Here is a 26,712-nt window from a genome sequence, read left to right as displayed (position 1 = left end):
CAAAACCAATACAGTATTGTAAAGTAAAATAAGGTAAAAATAAAAATTAAAAAAAGAAAAGAGCAGCTCAGTGTACATCTGCTATTCTGACTGGGCAGATTGCCATCCTTTCTCAAAACCAAATTTCTCTTCCTCTGGCACATGGCCAGACAGGGGAGTGTGGCCATTTAATGCAAGAGATCCATATAATTTTGTTAATCTTGTTAATCAAAGTTTAGTCTTGTTAATCAAAGAGAAACATGTACTTCCCAGGCTGGTCCATTGAAACCTTCCCAGGCATGAGCTTGTTTCCCTTCCAGTTTCCTGGAATGGAGATGGTTCCAGGGTGACATTGATCCTTGAATTTCTGGCTAAAGGAGAACTGGCTGGCTCTGAGTAGCTGCTTTAACATTACATGAGAGAGAAATGAAACTTCAGAATGCAACTCATAAAACATGAGGGTTTATTAGCACCTTTAGAAGTAAAAACCCTCTGATATATGGAATCATGGAAATAAGCTGTCTGAGAAATGTGTCAGCACATGCACACACACACACATGTGTGTGTGTATATATATATATTTATTTATTTATATGCCTATAAGCATGCATGCATGTGAAGTCACTTCAGAAGCATCTGACTCTGCAACCCCATGGACTGTAGCCCTCCAGGCTCCTTTGTCCATGGGATTCTCCAAGCAAGAATAATGGAGTGGGTTGCCATTTCCTTCTTCAGGGGATCTTCCCAACCCAGGGATCAAACTGGGCTCTCTTATGTCCTTTGCATAGATAGGCAGATTCTTTACCACTAGCACCACCTGGGAAGCTCTTTATATGTGTATAGTTACATATATATGTGTATATAAATGCACACATATATATCAAAGCATACACATAAGCATACATATGTTTTGCTTTCTTCAACAAATACTCTTTATGGCATTTATTATTGTTCACTGTAAGATGATTAAGAAATTTAAATTCAAGCTAAGAATTAAAAGACCTTTTCATCTTGTTGCTCTCCTTTTACTCTGAATTCTTGACTACTCTTGTTCACATAAATCTTGGACTGATACAGGAAGCAAAGATTTCTGTTTGATCATTATGCTGTTTTGTTTGCTTTATCGAATTTTCCTTTACTCCTAAGGAATCAACTTGCAGCAGATCCACTTGGCTTCACTTTTCACTCCAACCTTATCTTTTTTGCCCTTGACTTTTCTGTCACTAGTATTTGGGTGTCATAAAACTTTTACCTCAAAAGAACTAAGCATTTGACTTTCCTAAATATTATATAAACCTGAACATTTTGAATGTTCTCTTTTGATTAGACCAATAAGTAATTACTTGCTTGATATTCCCTTTATAAAAAGTCCTTTTTTTCATTTTAAGCAGCTGAACTGAATAAAATGATGTGTTTTTTTTTTATTGTCTCTGAACTGTTAACTAGCATATATAAAAATATAGGTAAGAATGTCAAAATTATATGCATCTGGTGACATTTTTCTTCATGATGTGAATGCTACTGCATATTCTTTTCCACTATGATAGCTTTTACAAGGTACACCATGCCATTGGCCTTTTATTTCACTGTGAGGTTTGCCATGTTCACAAAACGCTGACAGCTCTACTCCGACTGGCAAGATTTCAGAGGATAGAGTGACAGTGTGGCTAAGCTAAGCTTCACAATGGGTTGTCTTTGCTGTGTTAACATGAAAAGTCAGAGAGCGCAAGGAAGACTGAATAGAGTTTCAGATAAAAAGGAAATAAAGACCTAAGGACCTGTCACATAACACCTATTTTCCTGAGTAAAAGTAACTTAGATATAATAAAGAACAGTGGCTTTGAAGCCAGAAAGACCTACATTCACATATTCTAATCTCTCTCAGTTTCAGTGTCTTCATCTTAAACAAAAAAAAAAAAAGAGAGAGACAAAAGTATCTATAATAGAAACATTATGAAATTAAGTGGAAAATGTGTGTAAACAATCCAACTTTTCATTTGTCACTCAGAATTATTTTTTATTGAAAACTCTAACATGCCAAACACTGTTCTAGGTACATAGACAAAAATCTTTGCCCCATGGGACATACTTTCTTGTAGGAGAAGCTGAGAATAGAAAAGATAAATAAATGAGACATGTGGTACACTGCTGGATATAGAATGTGAGAGTCACAAAGGCATCAGGATGACTGTAAGGTTTTTACATGAGCAACTGCAAGAATGTTACTTGTGTGTGTGTGTGTGTGTGTGTGTCTGTGTGTGTCTGTGTGTGTCTGTGTGTGTGTTAAGTCACTTCAGTCATGTCTGACTCTGTGTGACCCCATGGACTGTAGCCCACCAGGCTCTTCTGTCCATGGGATTCTCTAGGCAAGTATACTGAAGTGGATTGCATGCCGTCTTTCAGAGGATCTTCCCACTCCAGGGATCAAACCTGTATCTCTTATGTCTCCTACATTGACAGGCTAGTTCTTTACCACTAGCAGCACCTGGGAGCCAATGTAGTACATTAGATAGTGGAAAGATTAAGAGATATTGAAAATGAAGGAGAAAAATGATAAAAGAGGAATGAAAAGGGTTGCAGTTAGAATAATAGGATGGCTTGAAGAATCAGGACAATCACATGAAATGGTGATGTTACAATAAAGTCAGAGAGCTAACTGTGTGGATATTTGAAGACAAACATTCTAAGGAGAAGAAAGACCAAATACAAAAAGACAAAGGCAAAAGCATGTCTGACCTATTTCTAGAACAACAAGGAAACCGTGACTTAAGCAGAGGGAGAGTGGAAGTGTGAAATGGGAGTCAGAAATATTATGGATGGTCTTAGTGGCCTTTCAGGGCTTTAACTTCTACTCCAATGGAGATGACACACCTGAAGTATATGGAGCAGAAAAGTGACATGATGTGACTGACAAGTAGAGAAGTATGTTGTTGCTGTTGTTGTTAGTCACTAAGTCATGTCCAACCCCATGCAGCCCCTTGGACAGTAGTAGCCCACCAGGCTCCTCTGTCCATGAAATTCTCCAGGCAAGAATACTAGAGTGGATTGCCATTTCTTTCTCCAAGGGATCTTCCCGACCAAGGTAGACAAGTTTAAAAGCTTTTTTTATTAGACATGGTCAAAGATCAGAGTCCTTTGGTCCAGAGTGGAAGCAACTGAGGTGATAAGAGGTAGTTAAATTTTGTATCTAACTTGAAGGCTGCTTAGCAGGACTCTCTGAGGGGCTGGATATAGAATGTGAGAGTCACAAAGGCATCAGGATGACTGCAAGGTTTTTACATGAGCAATTGCAAGAATGTTACTTCTTTTCTCTTTCCTTCCCATCTTTTTTTTTTTTTTTTTCTCTTTGTCTTTCTCATATTTGGGAGCTTATGGTTTGATAATAAATGATCTTTTATCTTCTAAAAAAAATATTTCCAATAAGCTTATAAATTAAGAGTCTATTTCAGTAACATAACCAAAGAACTCTATGCCAGAATTGTCTGGAAGATCTCAGCTGTGTTCTAAGACCTGCATTTTAGCAATATTCAAAAATATATTTTGTCTTATATTGTATCTTATGATACAATATTGATAAAGGGATACTTCCTTTGCTCAAAAATTGATTTTGTAATACTCTACCTATATCATTTAAGGTTCTATTTTGTGTAGATTAAATGGTAAACATCATTTGTTGACCTATTTCTTTTTAGACTAGGTTAAAATAGGTTGTGGTATTTTAGTGTAACAAAGGCTTTGTTGCTGTTCACTCAGTCATATCTGACTCTTCCATGACCTTATGGACTGTAACCTATAGGGCATGGGATTTCCCAGGCAATAGCACTGGAGTGGGTTGCCATTTCCTTCTCCATGGGATCTTCCTGACCCAGGGATTGAACCCACATCTCTTATGTCTCACACATTGGGAGGCAGATTCTTTACCACTATGTCACCTGGGAAGCCCTTATTGCCCTATACATTCTTAAAAGTGGAGTATTAAAACCTTCAACTAGGCTGGTGCACAGGGATGACCCAGAGAGATGTTATGGGGAGGGAGGTGGGAGGGGGGCTCATGTTTGGGAACGCATGTACACCCGTGGTGGATTCCTGTCAATGTATGGCAAAACCAATACAGTATTGTAAAGTAAAATAAAGTAAAAATAAAAATTATAAAAAAAAAAATAAAATCTTCAACTATATGATAGAATTATCTATTTATCTCTTCAATTCTGTCCCTTTCTGCTTCATATATTTTGGGTTTCTTTTGTTAGGTGCATATAATTTTATAATTGTTATGCTTCCAAGATGAATTTATCCTTTCATCCTGTTTTGTTTTTACTCTAGTGACAATCTTTGTCTCAAATTCTATTTTCCTATGAGTATTAGTATAGCCAGTTCAGATCTCTTTGAGTAGTTTATGAATGGTGTATCTTTTTACATCCTTTTACTTTGAATCTATTTGCATCTTTGAAGTGAAACTTTTTCTCATGTTGCTTTTTATATATTTTTCCAAACTCTGCCTTTTGATTGACATGTGTAATTCATTCACTTTAATTATAATTAGTAATAATATAGAATTTATGTATGCCAAGTTGCTAATGTTATTTATATATTTTCTGTGTTTTTGTCCACATTCTCTACGAATAGAAATGTCCCTATTCCTTATCACTTCTTCTGTGTTAAATAGATATTTTCTCATACACCGTTCTTATTCCCTTGTTTTATTTGCTTTTTATTTTCAGATTATTTCTTAGTGGTTACCCTAGGAATTACATTTGTCATCTTAATCGTGTTTGTATCAAAGCCAAATTAATTTTAAAAGCATACAGATTTTTTCTCCTGTTAGCTCTATAACTGCCTCCCTTTCATGTATCAATATAATATAAATTGGATCTTTATACATTATAAGCTCATCCCTATACAAAATCTGAATAAGTAATTATTTAGAGTAAAATGGATTTCAGGAAATACTTTGACTGTAAGGCTACCACAAAAAATGTAACAAACTCTCAGAAACTAATTAGGTTCTAGTTTAATCTGTCCCAAAGAAGGCAACAAATTTTAGTTTGACTTAATATACATTAATTCTTTATCATTTTACTGGATTCTTTACCACTGAGCCACCAGGGAAGTCTTAAATACATAAAGATTCACTATTTATCCTAAAAGTGGAATTCAGTGTCAAGCTTGCATACACTGAATTGTTAGAGGTAAGGAAATGTTAAATTGAAGTCCTATACTACAATTTCCAAACCTTAACCTATTCATGCAGAGGTAATAAGATACTTTAAAGTAAGATAACAGTCCATGGGATCTCAAAGAGTTGGACACGACTGAGCCACTGAACTGAACCACAGATGTACAGAAGCTTCTCTATACTGTTCTTAATCCTTCAGGTTATGCGTTTGAGTGTATAAAAGCCCTCACTCAGGTTCAATGATTTGCTGAAGGGACTCCAGAGTTCAGGAAATCCATACATTTACAGTGACAGTTTACTATAGCAAAAGGGGAAAACATGCACAGGGCAGGATCCAGGAGACACTAAGTGCAAGCTTCCAATTCTTGTCACAGTGGAGTCATGTAAAAAAAAACCCTGATTTCTCCCAGAAACAATATGTGACAATATGCACAAAGCATTGCTAACTAGGGAAGTTCACCTGAGTCTTGGTGTGGACCATCACAAAAGCATGGCTTACTGTTAGTCACCAGCCCCACCCAAAGTCCAAGCTGATTCTGTGTGGCCCAAGGCCCCCATGTGAACAGCAATACTCTCATCAGAGAGGATATAATAAAGGCTTAGAAGTAACCTGCCAGGAGCAAAGCAAAGCCTCCTTCTTTGGAACATGCAGTGTAGACAACTCAGACTTGCTAAACTAAGGTTTTACTGCATAGGACTCTGGCATGAGAAGCCACTGGACAGATCTGAGTCTCATGGAAAAGACCCCCACTTCTGGGAGAGTCTGAGATCTCATACATATGCCAAATATTTATTATCACTCTAGGACAAAATATCCAGTACTCTTGCCTGGAAAATCCCATGGATAGAGGAGCTTGGTAGGCTGCAGTCCATGGGGTCGCTGAGAGTCGGACACGAATGAGTGACTTGACTTTCACTTTTCACTTTCATGCATTGGAGAAGGAAACGGCAACCCACTCCATTATTCTTGCCTAGAGAATCCCAGGGATGGGGGAGCCTGGTGGGCTGCCGTCTATGGGGTCGCACAGAGTCGGACATGACTGAAGCAACTTAGCAGCGGCAGCAGCAGCAGGACAAAAAAACTGCCCCATTGGGTTTTCATAGTCAAGAAAAACATTATTTCCCTAGACAGTTCTTTCCCTGCAACTAAACAGCCTTGTGGTGACTCAGTAAGCCATCTATACAATAAATCTTTACTACATACTACTTACTGGGTATTTGGAAATAAAAACAATGTAGTATCTTCCCTCAAGGAAGTCACAATCAAGTATTGAGAGAACAAAGAAGGGCTTAAATATGGCCAAACAGGTGCTTTGAAAAGCATAAGCATAGGGCAAAATGATGAACAGAGAAAGGATCCCTAACTCAGCTAGAGCAGACAGAAATCTCTGCTTATAAGAAGGAACATTACATCTGATTTTTTAAGGAGGAATAGGAGAAAAAGAGAAGAAAATATATTACTGTAAGAAATCAGCCCTTTCACATTAATGAAATTACAAGATAAAATGAAGAGCTCTGAGGAAACTTTGAGAAAGTTAGTTTGGATGAGCTAAGGAGTACCGGGACCACATAAACCATGATGACCGTGGAAACGTGGAAGAGTCAGGACTACATAATATCCAATGTTGGTCCATTTTCTGACATACTAAACTTTTTAGCTGTCTCATTTCCACACAAACAAAGGTGCAAATTCAAATAAGTACCAATAAAGAAGTTTTAATTGAACAATGGAATATTCTAAAGTTACTTAAGCACAATCTTTTACCTTGTTTCTAAATGTGATTTTTTTATTCTAGAATATTGTATTTTCTATTTGTATATATTTAAACAAACAAATATAAGAAATCTTCAGCAGGCATAAGTTGGGTTTATGTAAACTAGTAATAAAATCTCAGAGAGATTCAGAAGGTTAATGCTTAGGAGAATAAAGTAATATTAATAAAAACATACCAAACTGTCTGATGTGAATCTGTGAAAAATAATGTCAGATGGAGAATTTCATTTCATAGCCCACTGTGCTGTTATTACACCCCTCATTTTGAGCAAGATGAGTCATTTTGTATCACTTCACAGTTCTTGCATCCAATAGGAACAGAGAAATTCAGAAATAATTTGAACTATATCAGATCTTAACCACTTGTGAATGCAACTTCTGCTATTTGCATCTTAGAAATGGCAAAATATGCCTCCTGGTGGTGAATGGCAGGTCCACATCAATTGTAACTTTCTTGTCACAGAGAGCATAAAGGTGGAACCAATTTCAAAATCGTCCCTGAAGCATAAGCTCTTTCATGATTTCCCTACAATACTGTGAAAAGAAGGTTAGAACTTTGGGAAAACGCCAGGCTAGAAGACCTGAGGTAAATCACATGCCACAGTAATACAGCAATGATCATTTCTCCAAGTCAACCAGACAGACATAACAAAGTATCAATAAAAACTCCAAAAACATGATGTGATTCCCCAGAAGGTTTTGTAGATATTCAGTGATTATGACATTTGAGACAGTCTTTAGTTTAATATGCCTCTTCTAAGACACTCAAAATTATAACATAATAATGGATTCTTCTAAATTTGCATAAATTGAGGACTGATGGGAACAATCTTAGTACAATTAAAAAAGGACAGAGAAAGGGGAACATTTTCTCTCAGTGAAGAAATTCGAGTGTAGAGGACAAGTCCCCTAGAATTACGAATTACTTCTCTATCATATGTTGTCAAGATGTGCCTTTTGAGGCCCGCTACGTATTTCTGTTCCTCCTTCATGCATTTGAGCCCACTGCAGTTAAAATCCTCATGTAAATGCAAAATAAATAAAAAGACATTTCTGAATCTGGTCACACAAAAGACTGAGGGTTTTTAAAGTGTACTTCTTTAAAAAAAAAAAAAAAGTTAAATAGCATCTATAAGAATCCCACCTACAATGCAGGAGACCCTGGTTCAATTCCTGGGTTGGGAAGATCCACTGGAGAAGGGATAGGCTACCCACTCCAGTATTCTTGGGCTTCCCTTGTGGCTCAGCTGGTAGAGAATCTTCCTGCAATGTGGAAGATCCGGGTTTGACTCCTACGTTGGAAAGATTCCGCTAGAAAAGGGAAAGGCTACCCATTCCAGTATTCTGGCCTGGAAAATTCCATGGACTGTAGAGTCCATGCAGTTGCAAAGAGTTGGACACAATTGAGCGACTTTCACTCACTCACTCATGGCAAGATTGTGTATGTGCTTATTGCTCAGGCATGTCTAATTCTTGCAACCCCATGGACTGTAGCCTGCCAGACTCCTCTGTTCATGGGATTTTCCAGGCAAAAATACTAGAATGGGTTACCATTTCCTCCTCCAGGAGATCTTTCTAACCCAGGGATCGAACCATCATCTTCTGTGTCTCCTGCTTTGGAAGCCAAATCCTTGGCTGCTAGCCACCCGGGAAGCCGCTATTGCAAGATTATGTTCTTTCAAAAACAAAGGTGAAATGATTGCTAGGATGTATTTTGGAGATTATTCTCAATGCCTCACATTTAGATAACAATTAGAACAAGTTAATTGGTTCCTCATACTCCAATCCAATTCTTGCAATAACTCTGGAAAGATTTACACATGATCACTCACACGCTTTAACTAATATAGGTAATTCTCCTTATTACTGTTTAAATGAACATGTGCTGTCAGTTGAATTCAGTGGCTGTTTGCCATTTGTGAAAGCCAGAGATTAATAATAGACTGTTTGAAAGAATAGATTTATTCTCTGGCCTCCTTGGCAGAATAAAAATGTTAAAGGCTGAATGTTGAATTCATTGCTCATAATTAATCCCCTTTGATAATGTGTGTATTGTGGTCATGTTGTAAGTCTGAATGGTCAGCATTCATGTTAGTCTGAAGGATCAGCCCTGAAAGTGATGTTGGAGCCTGGCTCAAATCATCCACAAAGTATATAGCTGACTGAATAGGAGATGGAGGTCATTAATGGAGATGGGAGCAATTCTTTAACAGTAGCCACCCAGCTATAATTTATAGGGAAAGTAAATGGTTCTGAATGACTCTGTTTGGTCCCATATCTGTCAAAATCTATTCCTATCAGTTCTACAAATTCTACCTAACACTTGGGGTAAGCAAAAACTGATGATCTTTATAGGAAATCAATGAATACCAAAGGGTCTAATATGAAAAGGAATAGAATTAAAAAAAAAAGATTTAATGAAAATTTAAAGCTGTTTGGCAGCAACATGGACCAAATTATTTTGGAGCTATGAGACTCTCTGAAACAAACTGTTAAGTTATTATGCATAAAGTTGATAGGCAGGTCATCACTGCACTCCTCCCCCATAAATAGATGTCTGTGTTCTTTTTCTTTAATATAACTGTGAGATGTACTAATAGTTATAGTAGAGAATAGGAATAGATCAAAACAGATATAGCTATCTGTAGTGTTTGTCAAGTTTTACAATCTTTTGTGAAGAAATTACCACCTAGAACAGGTGTGTTAGACACCTGTGGCTCATAGATCACTGTCTATGGCCTTTTTTTTTTTTTTTTTTTTTTGTAAATTGCTTCATTAGAACAAGCCATACTTGTTCACTTTGGGTTTTATCTGTGTCTGTTTTCACACTACAAAAAGTAGGTTTGTTTTTTTTTTTTCTTTTTTTTTCACTACAAAAAGGCAGAGTTGAGTAGTTACAAAAAAGATTGAAAAACCTAAAATATTTACTACCTGGCTGTTTTCAGAAAAACTTTGTTGTATTTTGTCCACAACTTGTAGATAGCATTGCAATGCACCCACCCATTAACCCCACACCCACTGATAGCACAAGGATCTAGGAAGTTTAGGACCTGAACTGAAAAGAAGCATCTCTAAACTAGAGATTTCTGTGAGGGTCTCCCCAAGATGAGCCCATGCCACCCCCAGAGTTATTATGCCTGTGATGGTTCTGCCACCAGACAGGGTGGCCGAATAGGAAAGACCTTCAGTCTTTGTGTCGTGGACTCACATTTTATGGAGAAGACATATATTCAATGTACAATTACACAACTAGGTTTTCACTGATTTTAAAATAGCATTTTTAAATGATCCAATGTACATAAGTTATAACTTTGTGGAGTTGAGAACAGTGACAGAGCTGAGAATGATGAATGAAATGTGAGTAGTGAGTAGAAGAACAGATGGGGAGTGTGTTGAAAAGATCAGTGTGTATAAGGTCCTGAGGCAGAAGGAGTTTCATGACTTCAAAGAAGAATGTGATGTACAGTCAAAAAAGAGAAATGTATTTAAAAGCATGGCTAAATAGGTCTAAGAAATTATCTCAAAAAATAGTCATTTATTGGGATTCCCCATAATTCACCTCTAAGATTTTACTGAAAAACCTCACTATGCTTAACAGTTTAGACTAGGAGAGGGCTCAGTGATCTTTGAAAACTATGTGCCAAGAAGGAAAGAAATGAAGTAATGACTGCTTGCCTCTGAGGACACACATGATGACATCATAGAGAGAATTCTTATGGTGGCAAAGTGAATGGGCTCTGAGGGACCACTTGGCTATGTTGATTCACTTTGTTCTCCTGTTGGTGATTCCTGGCAGAGGGCTCATTATTCACTGTAAAGGGTCAGAAGCCTTAAGGAGTCTGTGGAGCAGGGAGTGGGCCTAAAACTCCCCCATGGCCTTCTCAATAAAAACTGTAGACTATATAAAAATATTTATATAGAATAAAGAAGAATCTCTCTGCCTTCTCTACTTCCTAATTTCTAAGGAATATTCAAAAATAAAAATATTCACATTTTTGCCTTGAATCAAACTCTTTTTTTAACATCCAGTTTTCCACTTTCTACCTGCCACAGATCAGCTGCCAGAAACAGTAACTTGGAGTAAATAGGTCAATGGGTGAGTTCCTGGTTACATACCTAGCAACTTGTGAGGAACAAGGGAATAAATAACTATAGTATTAATTCAGGCAACTTGTTAACTTTTGGGTTGAAGCAAGGTTATCTGCCATACCTGGAGGAAAGGCTTCTAAAAAGTGATAAGATTCTAATCTAATTAGAGAAATTAAATTCCTTCATCATTCTACCTGAACCAGAGACTTCCTTTCCTAGAAAAAAAAGAGTTTGCCCTATTTATCTCCTTCAAGTGAACATGATGTGTTGGCATGGAAATGAGGTGTGAGATGATATTTCCCTCTCTAAGATATAAATAGATGATTTAAAAATACAGAAAAACAAGCAAAACGAACACCAATGAAAGAAAAGGCAAATCATAATCCATTCTTTTTGGCTGCAGAAGGAATCAGATGAATGTCTATTTTTTGTGGAAACATATCTTCTACCCATCCTATTTATCCTTCAGTCAGCCTGAGCTCTCTCAGCAAACCCTCAATCAACATCTGATATCTCATATGCATCTTCTCATAGCCCAAATTTCATCTCTCTCCTTTCTCTCTCCCTACTTCTCAAGCCATCTCCTTTTTCTATCCTCTTTTTAAAATTATAGATACCATCATTTTTCTCCACTTATCCCATTTTTGTTGTATATCAAAGCACAGAAACATAAACATATACAATGACTCAGATCATTCAATAACATACCACTTGGTCTTTGAAAAAGGCAGCTGTTCTTTATCATAGAAGTTTTTTTTTTTTAATAATCTCAATTTTCAGATTGCATTTAAATCATAGATGCACTTAAATTTTCTAGATAATCTATATGTATTAGTTTCCTAGAGTTGCTGTGATAAACTGCCACCAACGGAATGACTTAAAATAGAATAACTGTATTAATACCACAGCTCTGGAAGCTAGAAGTCCAAAATCAAGGCATCAGCAATGCCAACGTTCTCTCTGAAGGCTCCTGGGGATGAGTCTCGCTTGCCTCTCCCTAGCTTCTCCTGGTTGCTGGCGATCCTTAGCATTCCCTGGTTTGTAGATGCATCACTTCAGTCTCTACCTCTGTCATCACATGGTAATCTTTCCGTATGTCTTTATGCCATCTTCCCCCTTTGCATGTGGATCTTTGTTTCTTCATATGACATACTCCCTTTTATGTGAATGTATCTGAATATCCTCACCTTTAAGAATGCCAGTTACTGAATAGGGGCCTACCTTAGCCGAGGATGAAGTCACCTTAACTCGCTTACATCCGCAAAGACTGAATTCCTAAATATGTTCACATTCACAGATGTTAGAATTCCAGCATATTTTTTAGGAAAGCAAAAGTGTAGTTGCTCAGTCATGTCCAGCTCTACCCCATGGACTATGGCCCACCAGGCTCCTCTGTCCATGGGATCCTCCAGGGAAAAATACTGAAGTGGGTTACCATTCCCTTCTCCAAGGGATCTTCCCAATATAGGGATTAAACCTGGGTCTTCCACGTTGCAGGCTGATTCTTTACCACGTGAGCCACCAGAGAAGCTCTGATTTTTTAGGAGGGCACAACCAAACCATAACAATATTGATTATTATTTTCTTGAAATAGTTGTCATGTCTATTCTATTTTCATTTTTAATCACTCAATATATGTATTAAATACTTATAGATTAGTTTTGAGAATCCTTTTATCTTCCCCAAATATTCTTCTTGGAAATGTCAAATCTTTTTCCTTCATTCTACTAACTTAGGATGTAATGACTAAGTCAGTCTATGTCATTTTTTAACTTTCATAAAATTATCAAATTTTGATCATATTATTTTTCACATTTATTTGAAAGATAGAACTATTCTAAATTGAATGACCTATATCTTCACGTTTGATTCTCAAGATTTAGGCTTTTGTTGAACCTACTTCCAATCTGATGTTTTTCAATTATCCTTTATGATTCTTCTTACTTTTTACTTTCTTTGTTCTGCTTTTCATTTCATGCTTTGTCCCCATTTTCCCAAGTAACACTGTAATTTAGATGTAAGCACAGCAATCTGTGGCTCAGATGGTAAAGAATCCACCTGCAATGCAAGAGACCAGGATACGATCCCTGGGTTGGGAAGATTCCCTGGAGAAAGGACTGGCTGCCCTCTCTTGTATTCTTCCCTGGGAAATTCCATGGATGGAGGAGCCTGGAGGGCTACAGTCCATGGGGTTGCAAAGAGTTGGACACAACTCTTTCTTTTTCACTTTTCTATCACAATATGTGAACAGATTACATATCTAATTTTTTTGCTTGCTGTGTCAGATAAAACAGTTCAGAAAAGAAAACTGACATCTGTTAGATTCTCTTTGTTTATAAGTTGTAAAAGAAAGTGATCATATAGAGATGATATGGGGAAGGTGGTGGGAGGGGGGTTCAGGGTTGGGAACTCATGTACACCTGTGGTGGATTCATGTCAATGTATGGCAAAACCAATACAGTAATGTAAAGTAAAAAAAATAAAATTTAAATTAAAAAAAAAAAAGAAAGTGATCAGAAAGAGTATAATTCTGGAAATGCTGCTTTAGGTGCATGAAAGGTAGTGCCAGGAAATTTCAAACTCATGCATTTCAGGAACTCTTGAGAGCTACCAGTAGTTTTCTGAGGCAAAAAAAAAAAAAAAAAAAAGATATTCTATGGTAGTTTCCAGGAAATGTTTCTGAATTAATGAAGGAGCAAAGAATTGTAGATACAGAAGGAACTACAGCATATGTTTGAGGTCTGTGCTCCTGTCTGAAGTTATAATATTCATAGCTTCTGAAACTGGTTTCCCTGCTTGAGCAAAAAGGGAGAGTAATATAGAAGTCAGCAAAGTCTGCTTCAGATTCCTAGCACATGTAAGCACATACACACTCACATGTAGATACACATACACACATACATACACACAGAGCTGCTGTTCTAGGCCTGGGAGCAGCAATAGTATCAGTATAAATGTAAAATTATGAGATAACAGAAAAGATAATACAAAAGCAAATATTTTGGGTCTTTATATGTGATATATTTTCTCCTATTCTTACTCCTCTGCCTTCTGGGCCACTTGGAAAGACAACCAATTTTCAAGTGGTAGCTGCAAATTCCACACTTCACTTACAGCTGAGGTGATAGCTTGCTTCACTTTTTTATTATTAATTGTTGGAGCTTGGACAAATGAGTCATGGGCCTTGAGGAACATCCTAAGTATCAGATTCTAAAACCTGTACAGTTACTTCAAACACTGACCATGTGGAAGTCTTAAGTCTGAGACGGCAGGCTGCATACCACCATGTCGCAGAATGCCAACCCCTTCCCTGGTCTGCTTCTTGGATTCAGTCTGAAGATTAAGATCAGTTTGGCAATCCTACAGCAAAGGCAGCAAGAGGGAGATGAACTGGAAATCTGCTCAGACCAACATATCACATTTCTTTTTCTGTTTCATATCATGGACTCGTATTTAAATAAGTGAATTTAATAAAGCATTTTAAATATCTAATTGTCAAAGTAACTGAAATTGGTCTTGCTATTTTGATTTCATGGAAGCCCATATGGAGAATTTGCAACTTCCCATAGTTGAAGAAAATGCCTAAAAGACTTTCAATTGAACATTTCCTGTTAACTTAATCAATATACATGGGGGACAGAAAGTGCTAAATCAAAGTATTAAAAATTGTTTAAGCAGGAGAACATGACTTAATGAGGGACAGTGAATAAGAGACTGTAATTTGATGGGTTCTAAAAAGTATGTCTCTTCTTAAAGATGGTGAGTCTAAACAATGAACAATGAAGCCCTATTCCACTTTTCAGAGAATACAGTATCTGTGTATTCATAGATAAAGGCAGGAATGCTCTCACTACCATAGAAGGAAATTTATAATACTATCTGAGGAATCTCTTCTAAAGGCTGCAGAAGTAAACATATCCAGATGTGATAAAACTGCTGAAATTTCTTCTTGAAAATGATAAATTATACATCAATAAAAGGGTCTTACCTGTCAAATTGGTAAGTGGTCTATCTTCTTAGAAGAATAAGTCAATATCTTCTGACTTGTCAAAAAGTATTCAACACATGAATTTTTATCCTGCTTCTTGTGAAAAGAATTAACAGGTTAGCATTAAAAATTCAAACTTATTAAATGAGTGCCTTGTTTGTTGTTGTTCATTGGCTAAGTCATGTCCAACTCTTTGCAACACCATGGGCTATAGCCTGCCAGGCTCCCTGGGATTTCCCAGGCAAGCATACTGGAGTGAGTTGCCATTTCCTACTCCAGAGGATCTTCCCTACTCGGGGATTGAATGTATGTCTCTTGCATCTCCTGCATTGGCAGGTGGATTCTTTACCAGTGAACCAGCAGAGAAGTCCTTTTGAATGCCTGCCTACTTTATACTAAACATCATTGTGAAGATTTAGAGGCCACAAATAAAAGATATTGCATTTGTCCCAAGAACATTACAATATACTAAGGAGACTTGCATTTAGACAAAGCAAAACAGTTAGATACATGGCTTGCTATCATGGAGTCGAGGACAGAAGGTAATGACAGCATAGTGGATGGAGCTCCCACAGCTGGGCAAGGAAGAGTCTGGAGGCCTTCCCAGAGGAGTGGAGTAGAAGCATAGTAAGACAACAAGTTTTTAAAGTACAGTATTTTATGTTACTTTTCTTATAGAAGTTCCCTGTCCCCAACTGTACAAGCTTCAAGTCTCATAAAACCTAGAACATCCCCTGGATATGACTTGAAGATTGAAACCTCAAGAAAGGAAAATTCAAAATATGCAGCCAATACTAGCAACTGTAGAACTATATAACTTGCCCACTGCAGTGGACAAAACCTAAGCTTTATCAAAATCTTTGTAAGATGCAAAAAGAAATACATAATCACAAATGAGTACCAAAAACTGGCATGATTTAGAAGGAAAAATATGCCAGAATGAGTTGAAGTCTCAAGAAAAACAATATATATTATATTGAAATTCATACTATAGCCATATATGAAACTCGTAATACCAGTGTTTAAGGAAAATGATAAAATGTTAGCAGATGTAGGCAGAAGGCATTCCTACTCAAATCTAATTTTAAGTTCAGTCTTTGAGAGTCAGGAAAATAATCTTCATAATAGAAAGGTATTGGAGGTCTCAAACAAGTGATAAAATGATCTAAGATTTACAGTTAGCAAGAAAAAAAAAAAGAACACATAGGATACTAAAGAGACTACAAAAGTGCTGTAGTGGTTTGAACATTGCAATTATAAAGGAGAGAGATAGCATACTTGGAAAATGGGTGACTGAGCAAATGTTCTGAGTTTTCAAAATGAGGATAGAAAAGATAAGTTATTTGAGAAAATTACAATCTTAGGAGTGAGAAACCAGCGAAACTTTAAATTACCAAAGAGAATGTATTTTTAAGGTATATGATAATCCCTATAATCTAGTTGGGTGCATTAGCAATCCATAATAACAAGCCTGCCTCAATCACATTTTAGATGAAATTGCTAGGCATCTCAGGTAGTAGCAGATCCACTGTATGAACATCAAGACACGCACATATGACAGGAACTTCTTTCATACAAAGCAAAAATGGAGTGATTTTAGGACACCTATTTATTTTTAAGTTCTTTTAAAATCTAAAGGGAAGCTACTGGTGAAATGCCATGTGATTCTGCTTTAGGTTTTGAAATGGTTGTTTAGGGATTTTGCTTTTTGCTTTTTTTTTTTAAATTTAAAAATCTTGAAGGCAGAATTATCAAGTTTTTAAGTGCAACAAGACAGGGAAAATGCTAATTTACTAGGCAACAAGGTCAACGTCCTTTTATTTAGGTCAAAACTAAAGAGAGAAAATGAAAGATCATGATAGTCTTCTCTTAGATGTCCAAGTATATGATAGGGTGGGACACCTGCTCTACGAGGCACTGATCAAAATATAGGTACAGTGTAAACCAAGAAAATAATGATGCTGCCAACACAAACTCTAATGCATAGTTAGTATGTGAGAAAATGTTCCCATTGTGGGGAAAGAGGTCTTGTTGCAGCAAAGAATAGAATATGTATGACAAAGTGAGTTTAAATCTCAAGAGTTGTGTTAACAGGGACAGAAAAGAACTAGAGAATAATCAGAGGATAAAAGGATAGAGATTTATACATTTTGGGGTTCAGATGTGGTTGCTACACACAATATTTAAAGAATTGTTTGAGTTGATTATTTAATCTAAAAAGGAGAAGAGCAAAAAGATATGATAGAGTGTTTAAACATTTTAAAAAATCGTGTGGAATAGGGGGAAAAGTCCTTAGGATTAGGAGAAAACTTCTGTGTTCTCCAGTTTTACAATTTGCCATCATTCACAGCCTATGTCAGAGAGAAAGTGCTCTGTGAAACTGTCCAACAATTGTAGGGATATGCTTTTCTAAAATGTTTTTGTGGCTTTCACTGCTATGACTTTTATCACATGTGTATTGGAATTATGTGTTTATGACTGAAGAGAAAAGAGAACAATCAATTCAAATTCACAACAAATCAAATTTCAGTTAAGCTTAAGCAAGTACTTTCAAGAAAACAGAGGTCTTTAAGAATGAAATGAAATCTAGTATTTTGAGATAAAGTGCTCATTTTAAATGTTTCTGAAGTGAGAATTCATCTAAGAGAGATTTTTCATCAGGGTGGGCTGGGAAAGTAGTATGAGATGGACAAAATGACAGCAAGGCTTTCTTTCAAGTGGTTTCCTTTCCATATCCTTCCCTTCTGCCCTTCTTTCCCTGCCACATTTTTTGATGCTCTCTTTCCATTCCCATTACCTACATGACTATCATGTCCTGGGATTCTTTAGAGGTAAGGCTCTCACTGGCACCAAAACATTACTTCATCTGCTTTAATAAAATCCCATCATGTGAGCAGCCTTTGAGGCTCAAAGACTTCTAACCAGTGGAGCAGGTAAACACGAGAGTGAACGTGGATTTAGAATACCCATATATAGCATTTACTTCAACTCGTGCACCATACGACTTTTGGTAACATAGCTTCAATGCATTTAATGTTAAATTATAGTAAACCTCAATTAGCATCATACTGTGAGATCACCTATAAGATACAAACGTTAAGCAGCATTACTAGTATAATTTTTAGGATCACTCTACTGTCATTGCCTTCAGTATATGTGGACTAATGGCATTTTTGGGGACAGGCATGTGTTAGGATACAGTGGATACATATAATACCCAGCTTCTCTTGCTTCATCTATAAGTAATTTCCCTCTCCCAGAGAAAATAAGACAATATCATTTAGTGCACAGTCTTGAAAGGTCCTCATTTTCAGTATTACATAAATTGCACATTCCTGTTAAAGATTACTCTAAACACTCCACTTTGCTTTCGGTGAGTAAAACTGGTAACACACAGCTCTGAAGAAGCTATACCATCCTTAACTGCCTTGTCAAAATAGACATACATACCCAAGCACTGGTGACTTTGCTCTTGTGTCTTTGGAGGTCTTCCAGACCTTTGACAGGGAACCACATTTAACATCTTGCAACAACCCACAAAAGAATATAATCTAAGGGGGAAAAAAAGTCACTATACTGCACACTCAAAACTAATGCAATACCTATTGCAAAACAATTACATCTCAACTGAAAAAAAAAAATAATTGGCACCATGCATTTCATATAGTGCAGTGCTTTTGAAAAACAGCCATAATTTTTGACACTTCTTCCAAAGGAGCAAGGGTCTAATTCTCCCAGTGATTATGGGCTGGTAATAACAACTCACTTATAGTGAATAAAAGGCAGTGGAAGTGATGAGGTGTGATTTCCAGGGTCAGACTAGTAATAGTGATACAACTACACCTGTTAGTCTCAGAACATGTGCCTTAGGAGTCCTGATCCCTCAGTGACCTTGCAGGGGCCCTTCAGGAAGGCCAGGTTGGGAGGTTCCCTAGGGATAGGGGAAATACCTGGGGAGTCTCAGCTGCCCCAGCCCCTGATGTTTGTCTCCCAGTCCCTGGAACCAGACATGGGAATGAGGAAGCCTTCAAAGTGACCCCTGTTTTAGCCACCTATTTAGCCTATAACCTTGTGAGAGACCCCAAGTGACAATAGCCCAGCTCAGTTGCTTTCATATTCCTGACCCACAACATTGACAAGAGCTAGTTTACAACTATACCTGTTTTATCACTAAAATTTGTGCTGATTTGTCATGCATTGATACATAAAAATACACATGTCAGCTAAGAATACAATGAGAGGTATTGTAACCTTGGTTTCAGAAATGAGAGAAACTAAGCAACAGTTAGAACTGGACATGGAACAACAGACTGTTCCAAATAGGAAAAGGAGTACGTCAAGGCTGTACATTATCACCCTGCTTCTTTAATGTATATGCAGGGTACATCATGAGAAATGCTGGACTGGAAGAAACACAAGCTGGAATTAAGATTGCCGGGAGAAATATCAATAACCTCAAATATGCAGATGACACCACCCTTATGGCAGAAAGTGAAGAGGAACTCAAAAGCCTCTTGATGAAAGTGAAAGAGGAGAGTGAAAAAGTTGGCTTAAAGCTCAACATTCAGAAAACGAAGATCATGGCATCCGGTCCCATCACTCCATGGGAAATAGATGGGGAAACAGTGGAAACAGTGTCAGACTTTATTTTGGGGGCTCCAAAATCACTGCAGATGTTGATTGCAGCCATGAAATTAAAAGACACTTACTCCTTGGAAGAAAAGTTATGAGCAACCTAGATAGCATATTCAAAAGCAGAGACATTACTTTGCCGACTAAGGTCCATCTAGTCAAGGCTATGGTTTTTCCAGTAGTCATGTATGGATGTGAGAGTTGGAGCTGAGCACCGAAGAATTGATGCTTTCGAACTGTGGTGTTGGAGAGGACTCTTGAGAGTCCCTTGGACTGCAGGGAGATCCAACCAGTCCATTCTGAAGGAGATCAGCCCTGGGATTTCTTTGGAGGGAATGATGCTAAAGCTGAAGCTCCAGTACTTTGGCCACCTCATGCAAAGAGTTGACTCATTGGAAAAGACTTTGATGCTGGGAGGGATTGGGGGCAGGAGGAAAAGGGGACGACCGAGGATGGGATGGCTGGATGGCATCACTCACTCGATGGACGTGAGTCTGAGTGAACTCGGGGAGATGGTGATGGACAGGGAGGCCTGGCGTGCTGCGATTCATGGGGTCACAAAGAGTTGGACACAACTGAGCAACTGAACTGAACTGAACTGAACTGAAAGTTGAGAGAACCTATGAAATTCAAGTTGCCACTCAGAAGACATAGAGCAGGGTTACAAATGCATGTACACGTGACTCCAGAGTCCGTGCTCCATTCACCACACCGGGGCTGCCTCATTTGATCCTCTTGTTTCTCTTAGGTTGACAGCCTGCCTGGGAGCAGCCATCTTGCTAACACACGTCGGCTTCCTCACTGGCTTTACCATTCCTCCCCTGGGTGGAACAGCACATTTATAAGCACTTTCTCTTTCATGCTGGTTCTCAGGAGACTGGCTCCCTAGGATGTGGGGGCCTGTGTTCATACCACAGAGATGCCACCAACAGAGAATGCTCCTGGTAGCTATAGTTCTTCAAGGTTCTGAAGGAGAAACTGGAGTGGTTGTTCTGTTTTCATTCCTGTGGTGTGGAAATTTGTAAGACAGCCCTGGAGCCCTCCCCTTAGGCTTCCCTGTATCTGCTTCTAAAACACACACACACACACACACACACACACACACACCTGTTAGTCACTTTTTGATGGCAAAAAAAAAAAAAAAAAAAGGAGGATGGGGGGAGATGAAGAAATCAAAGAAGAAATCTGTTGGGGAAGACTTCAGTCCTTGGGCTATATTCCTTACTTTGTAACATATGAATCTGTGAAATTACCTCGTCGTACTGATTCCACCTCAACTACAAGCTAGGAATTTTAAAGAGTTTTACATTACAGTAATTTCATTTTGATTAACAGAACAGACTGTTGTGTTTTATGAACTTTTCAAGGGGCAGGGATTCTCAAACAAGGCCTTGATTTTCTCATATTTTATAATAGCAATATTCTCTGATCTAATCATTTCTCTCCTTCCTTCTTCAGTAACAATAAAGATCCATGGTATAAGTCAAATGTAGACTTATGAAACATAAGAAAGATGCCTGTTCTGCTGAACTGCAGGTTGTTAGACCATCTTCAAAACATTTTCTTGAGTAAGTATTCAGATTTTAATTCAGTTGTGAGAAAAAGTGTTTAAATTTTTTCTCAAATGTTTTCTATATTACAATTATTGTCCTATATTTATATTATATATTATAAATTAGAATCAATATTATATATAAAACCCTTCCAATACTAGCTTTAGCCACAGTGCTGAGGTGCTAAGTAGCTTCGGTCATGTCCAGCTCTTGCGACCCTTTGGACTGTAGCCCACCAGGCTCCTCTGTCCATGGGGTTCTCCAAGAATACTGGAGTGGATTGTCATGCCCTCCTCCAGGGGATCTTCCCCACCATAACCAGCATCTCTTATATCTCCTGCACTGGCGGGCAGGTTCTTTATCACTAGCGCCACCTGGGAAGCCTTCAGTTCAGTTCAGTTCAGTGGCTCAATCATGTCCAACTCTTTGCAACCCCATGAATTGCAGCACACCAGGCCTCCCTGTCCATCACCAACTCCCGGAGTTCACTCAGACTCATGTCCATCGAGTCAGTGATGCCATCCAGCCATCTCATCCTCTGCCGTCCCCTTCTCCTCCTGCCCCACATCCCTCCCAGAATCAGAGTCTTTTCCAATGAGTCAACTCTTTGCATCAGGTGGCCAAAGTACTGGAGTTTCACCTTTAGCATCATTCCTTCCAAAGAAATCCCAGGACTGATCTCCTTTAAAATGGACTGGTTGGATGTCCTTGCAGTCCAACTGACTCTCAAGAGTCTTCTCCAACACCACAGTTCAAAAGCATCAATTCTTTGGTGCTCAGCCTTCTTCACAGTCCAACTCTAACATCCATATATGACCACAGGAAAAACCATAACCTTGACTAGATGGACCTTTGTTGGCAAAGTTATGTCTCTGCTTTTGAATATGCTGTCTAGGTTGGTCACAACTTTCCTTCCAAGGAGTAAGCATCTTTTAATTTCATGGCTGCAATTACCATCTGCAGGGATTTTGGAGCCCCCCAAAATAAAGTCTGACACTGTTTCCACTGTTTCCCCATCTATTTCCCATGAAGTGATGGGACCAGATGCCATGATCATCTGAATGATGAGCTTTAAGCCAACTTTTTCACTCTCCTCTTTCACTTTCACCAAGAGGCTTTTTAGTTCCTCTTCACTTTCTGCCATAAGGGTGGTGTCATCTGCCTTAGCCATACCTCATTGTTAATTTAAGAGATATTATAGTGTATTCACACACAACACATATTTCCCTTTAAGGGGAGATTCCTTGAGCACAGACTGAAGTGTGATAATATTTTTTTATGAAAGAATTGGGTACCATCTTAGTGTTATTGCCATACTCACTGGTTTATTTGGGAAATGATTTCAAATAACTATGATGTTATAAGTTTCAAAAGGACTCAGTTTCCAAAACAAGTCCATATAGATGTGTCATATCTTATTTAAAAAACAGAAAAATATTACAGTTAATTCATGGTGCTGCTCTTCTCTGAAAATGATATGTGACATGTGACCTAGCTTCATCTATTCAACATTTATGGAGATAATTCCATGTGCTGGAAAATGTGGTAAGAAGTTTTGATGTTAAATATCAAATGAGAACTTGTATGTAAAAGATAAGCCTTTTCCCCTTCCTTTAAAGTAAACACAATTTGCTGCATCCTAATATACTCAAATTGGCTGAAAGTCTAAGAGTAATATTTTGAAACATCAAAATTAACTGATACCCCTCAAAATATTTAATATGTATAAGAAATGCATTAGATAAATTTTAACACAGTAAACAGAGCTTTGTTGTAATAATTCTTTAACTTGTAGGACATATGATTATTTTCTTCTAGTTGCAGTACAAATTTATTTGTTATTTGTTTACATGTCAATTTTCACCCCTAAAATTCAGGCAAGTTGCAACTATTCAAACACTAGGAAATATTTAATGACATCTATTGTAGAAGACTAGACATATTTGAGAACTTTAGATCACTTTCTACTTCCTTTATAATACTTAATGTTCAGGTGACAGCTATTGTCTCTGAACTTTCTCACTCTCTTTTCTGAAATGAAACACAAGACATCTAAGCTAAAATAATTTCATCACAGCACTGTTTATAATAGCCAGGACATGGAAGCAACCTAGATGTCCATCAGCAGATGAATGGATAAGAAAGCTGTAGTACATATACACAATGGAGTATTACTCAGCCATTAAAAAGAATACATTTGAATCAGTTCTAATGAGATGGATGGAACTGGAGCCGATTATACAGAGTGAAGTAAGCCAGAAAGAAAAACACCAATACAGTATATTAATGCATATATATGGAAGTTAGAAAGATGGTAATGATAACCCTGTATGCAAGACAACAAAAGAGACACAGATGTATGGAACAGAATTTTGGACTCTGTGGGAGAGGGAGAAGGTGGGATGATTTGGGAGAATGGCATTGAAACATGTATAATATCATATATGAAATGAATCACCAGTCCAGGTTCGATGCAAGATGCAGGATGCTCGGGGCTGGTGCACTGGGATGACCCATAGGGATGGTACAGGGAGGGAGGTGGGAGGAGGGTTCAGGATGGGGAACATGTGTATGCCTGTGGTGGATTCATACTGATGTATGGCAAAACCAATACAATATTGTAAAGTAATTAGCCTCCAGTTAAAATAAATAAATTTATTTTAAAAGTAAAATAAATAAATTTATTTTTAAAATAAAATAAAATAATTTGTCTTAACCAATTTCAAACTGTCTCTACAGACCATGTTTCAAAATATTTGTGGAGTTGTATTTACAATTTGTATGTTTAAAAAATTAATTAACATATGCACACATTCATTTATTTCTTCTGGGCTTTGTTGGTAACCAGCTCTTTAGACATTTGAAAATTCAGAATAAGAGTTCACTATTATTCTCAGCCAGAACATTTAGTATCTGTATATGTGTGGTGATTAGAAATAGCACCAAGATTCTAAATAGTATTTCAGGCGACTTAGGTTTAGAGGAAGAAACAGCTTTTGAAAAATCTAAAAATATGCCTGTGATGGGCCTTTCCCTAAACAAGTCTAGTAAGTAAATGAAATGCTTTATCACCAAAGCACACAGAGAGAAAGTAGTTATGTATAAGACAGGAGGGATGTTCTCATCAGAACCCAACAGTGCTGACACCTTGATCTCTGATTTCCAGCCTCCAGAACTATGACAAATAACTGTTAGTTGTCTAGGCCACTAGTCTATGGTATTTCATTAATAGCAGCCTGCACAGACTAAGACACCTTCTATATGATATTTATGCTGTAAATGAAGCTTCTAAAAAGTGATATGGTATGGACACCATGGTAGGACCAATGGAGGCATTTGAGAAGAAAGACTTTGAAAACTACCTCACCTAAAGGTAGAGAACAGCAAAAGACTATTTTCTTCTTGTTCTACACTACCATTTTGGGAAAAAAAAAATCCTATTACTTTTAAACACAGGAAAGAAAAAGTCCTTCTTCAAACATACTAAAACTTTATATTATAGCTATTCTAGCTTCCTCAGACTATCTCACTAATGTTTTTCCATTCAATGTATTAGTTTACTTAGAATAGAGTTTTTTAGAAGATAATTTGTTGTACTCTCAAACTCCCCTTTACCTTGAAAAAAATTTTCTCTTTTTGTGAATTTTAAAAAATTCCCCATATTTCATAAAAATATTTAAAAATTTCATTTTAAAATATTTGTTTGTTTGTGCCAGGATCTTAGTTAAGGCACACAGGATCTTCAATATTTTAGTTTCAGCACAACACTTTGTTGTGGTATGTGGAATCTAGTTCCCTAATCAGGGATCAGACCTGGGTCCCCACACTGGGAGCCCAGAGTCTTAGCCATAATCACCAGGGGAGTTCTTAAAATTTTATATTTTAAAAAAGCATCTAGATGAAATTTCTATTATTACTTTAAGAAAGTAGGTTTGTATTTTCTGAAGCAGCAGACAAGCTGTGGCTTCCAAGGAAAGTTGCCTGCCAGGCATAAGGAGAAGGCACTGATACCTAAAGGACCTCTGCTACAGAAGAAGCTAAAGCAAGCCCTTGACTCATCCTGTCTGTACTTATCAGCAAGTGTTAGCAAATGCCGAAGTGTGATTTTTCTCATTTAATATCTCATTCTGCTAATGACAGTTTCTTATCTGCAGTGCATCTTGCTGTGGGCATTTTGGACAAATTTCCCTTTTCCCTGGCTGCACAAAAGAAACAATCATATTATACTAAGGCCATTGTTGCTAGGCTTTCTTGTGTCCCTTACACAGTGAGTCAATAAGTCCATGAAGGGGTGAGGGTTGGTGTCATCTAGCCCAGAGTTGCCTGAGACACAGGGAATCTGGTCTGCCACTGGCCCCTTAGGGAAGAATTGTTCATCTCAGCATAGATTGGACTACAATTTCTTGCAATGAAATACCATATTCTTTTGTTTTAACTTAAATATTTGCCAAATAGCTTCTATAGAAATATGAATACAGAGTTTAATATGATGTTTTATCACTGCTTCAAAAGCTCACCATCTCACTTCTCTCGCACAGATTTCTACCTACCCACTCTCAAATGTCAGTTCCATGGCATGTTGCAACGACAACTGATATCTACTAAATATTTCATCACACTTCATTTGTGTTTACTCCCACTGAATCTACTAGAAAAATTCCAAGATGACTGATCTGAGCTTTATCTAATGAATCTTCATATACTGACTTCTAAAAGGTGGGGCTAAATAATCCATATGCTACTGGAAATGGAGATGAACATAAGGGAGAATATAATCTTGATAACTAAGAAGTGATTGTGGATCTTTTTTATATGTTTATGTGACTTGATTAGCTAAAGTGTCCTGCTAAAGCCTAAATATGCAGGATCCCTTAACAATTCACCAGAGAGAAAAATAGGCACAACAGATTTTTAAATTCTGTAGTCTGTAGAGACTGTATACAAAAACCAGGCGTATTTTAAACCAATGTGTGATTATTGAAAAGCACTGCCTATGACAGTTCTAAAATTAAATAAAATGCCCCTGATTTCTTCCTAAATGTCCTCGGTGAGAAAAAATGATATGGTAAACAAATCAGTTATTCCTAACGCTTCCTCCTTGGTTATACGTTTATGGTGGGGGTCTTTTGTTTTTAAATCAGTATTTAAGTAATGTTCACTTTGCTAGTCTCACAACACAGTTGGCTGCACACATAGGCTTTGCCTATGTAGTTTATAAGAGAACAAGAAAACTCAACCTAAAAATACTTTGCTTGCTAATGCACAAAATTGTTCAATTAGTAATTCCTTTACCTTGCTTTTCATTCATTGCCCTTTCTCAGCTCATTTTATTGAAAACTCGGTCTTCAAATATCATGTAATTAAATGACAGCTTAGAATTTACACGGTCTCCTAAGTGACAGCATTTTAAATTATTTTCCAATCTTTTTTTTGACCTCAAAGGACCTGGGGAGAGTAGGACCCATGAACCAGGTCTAATTTTCCCTTGATTCTACCCAATACACATATAACTCTAGTGAAG

The sequence above is a fragment of the Budorcas taxicolor genome, chromosome 11 (assembly GCF_023091745.1).
Source record: "Budorcas taxicolor isolate Tak-1 chromosome 11, Takin1.1, whole genome shotgun sequence".
Lineage (NCBI taxonomy): Eukaryota > Metazoa > Chordata > Mammalia > Artiodactyla > Bovidae > Budorcas > Budorcas taxicolor.
This window is presented reverse-complemented; position numbering follows the sequence as displayed.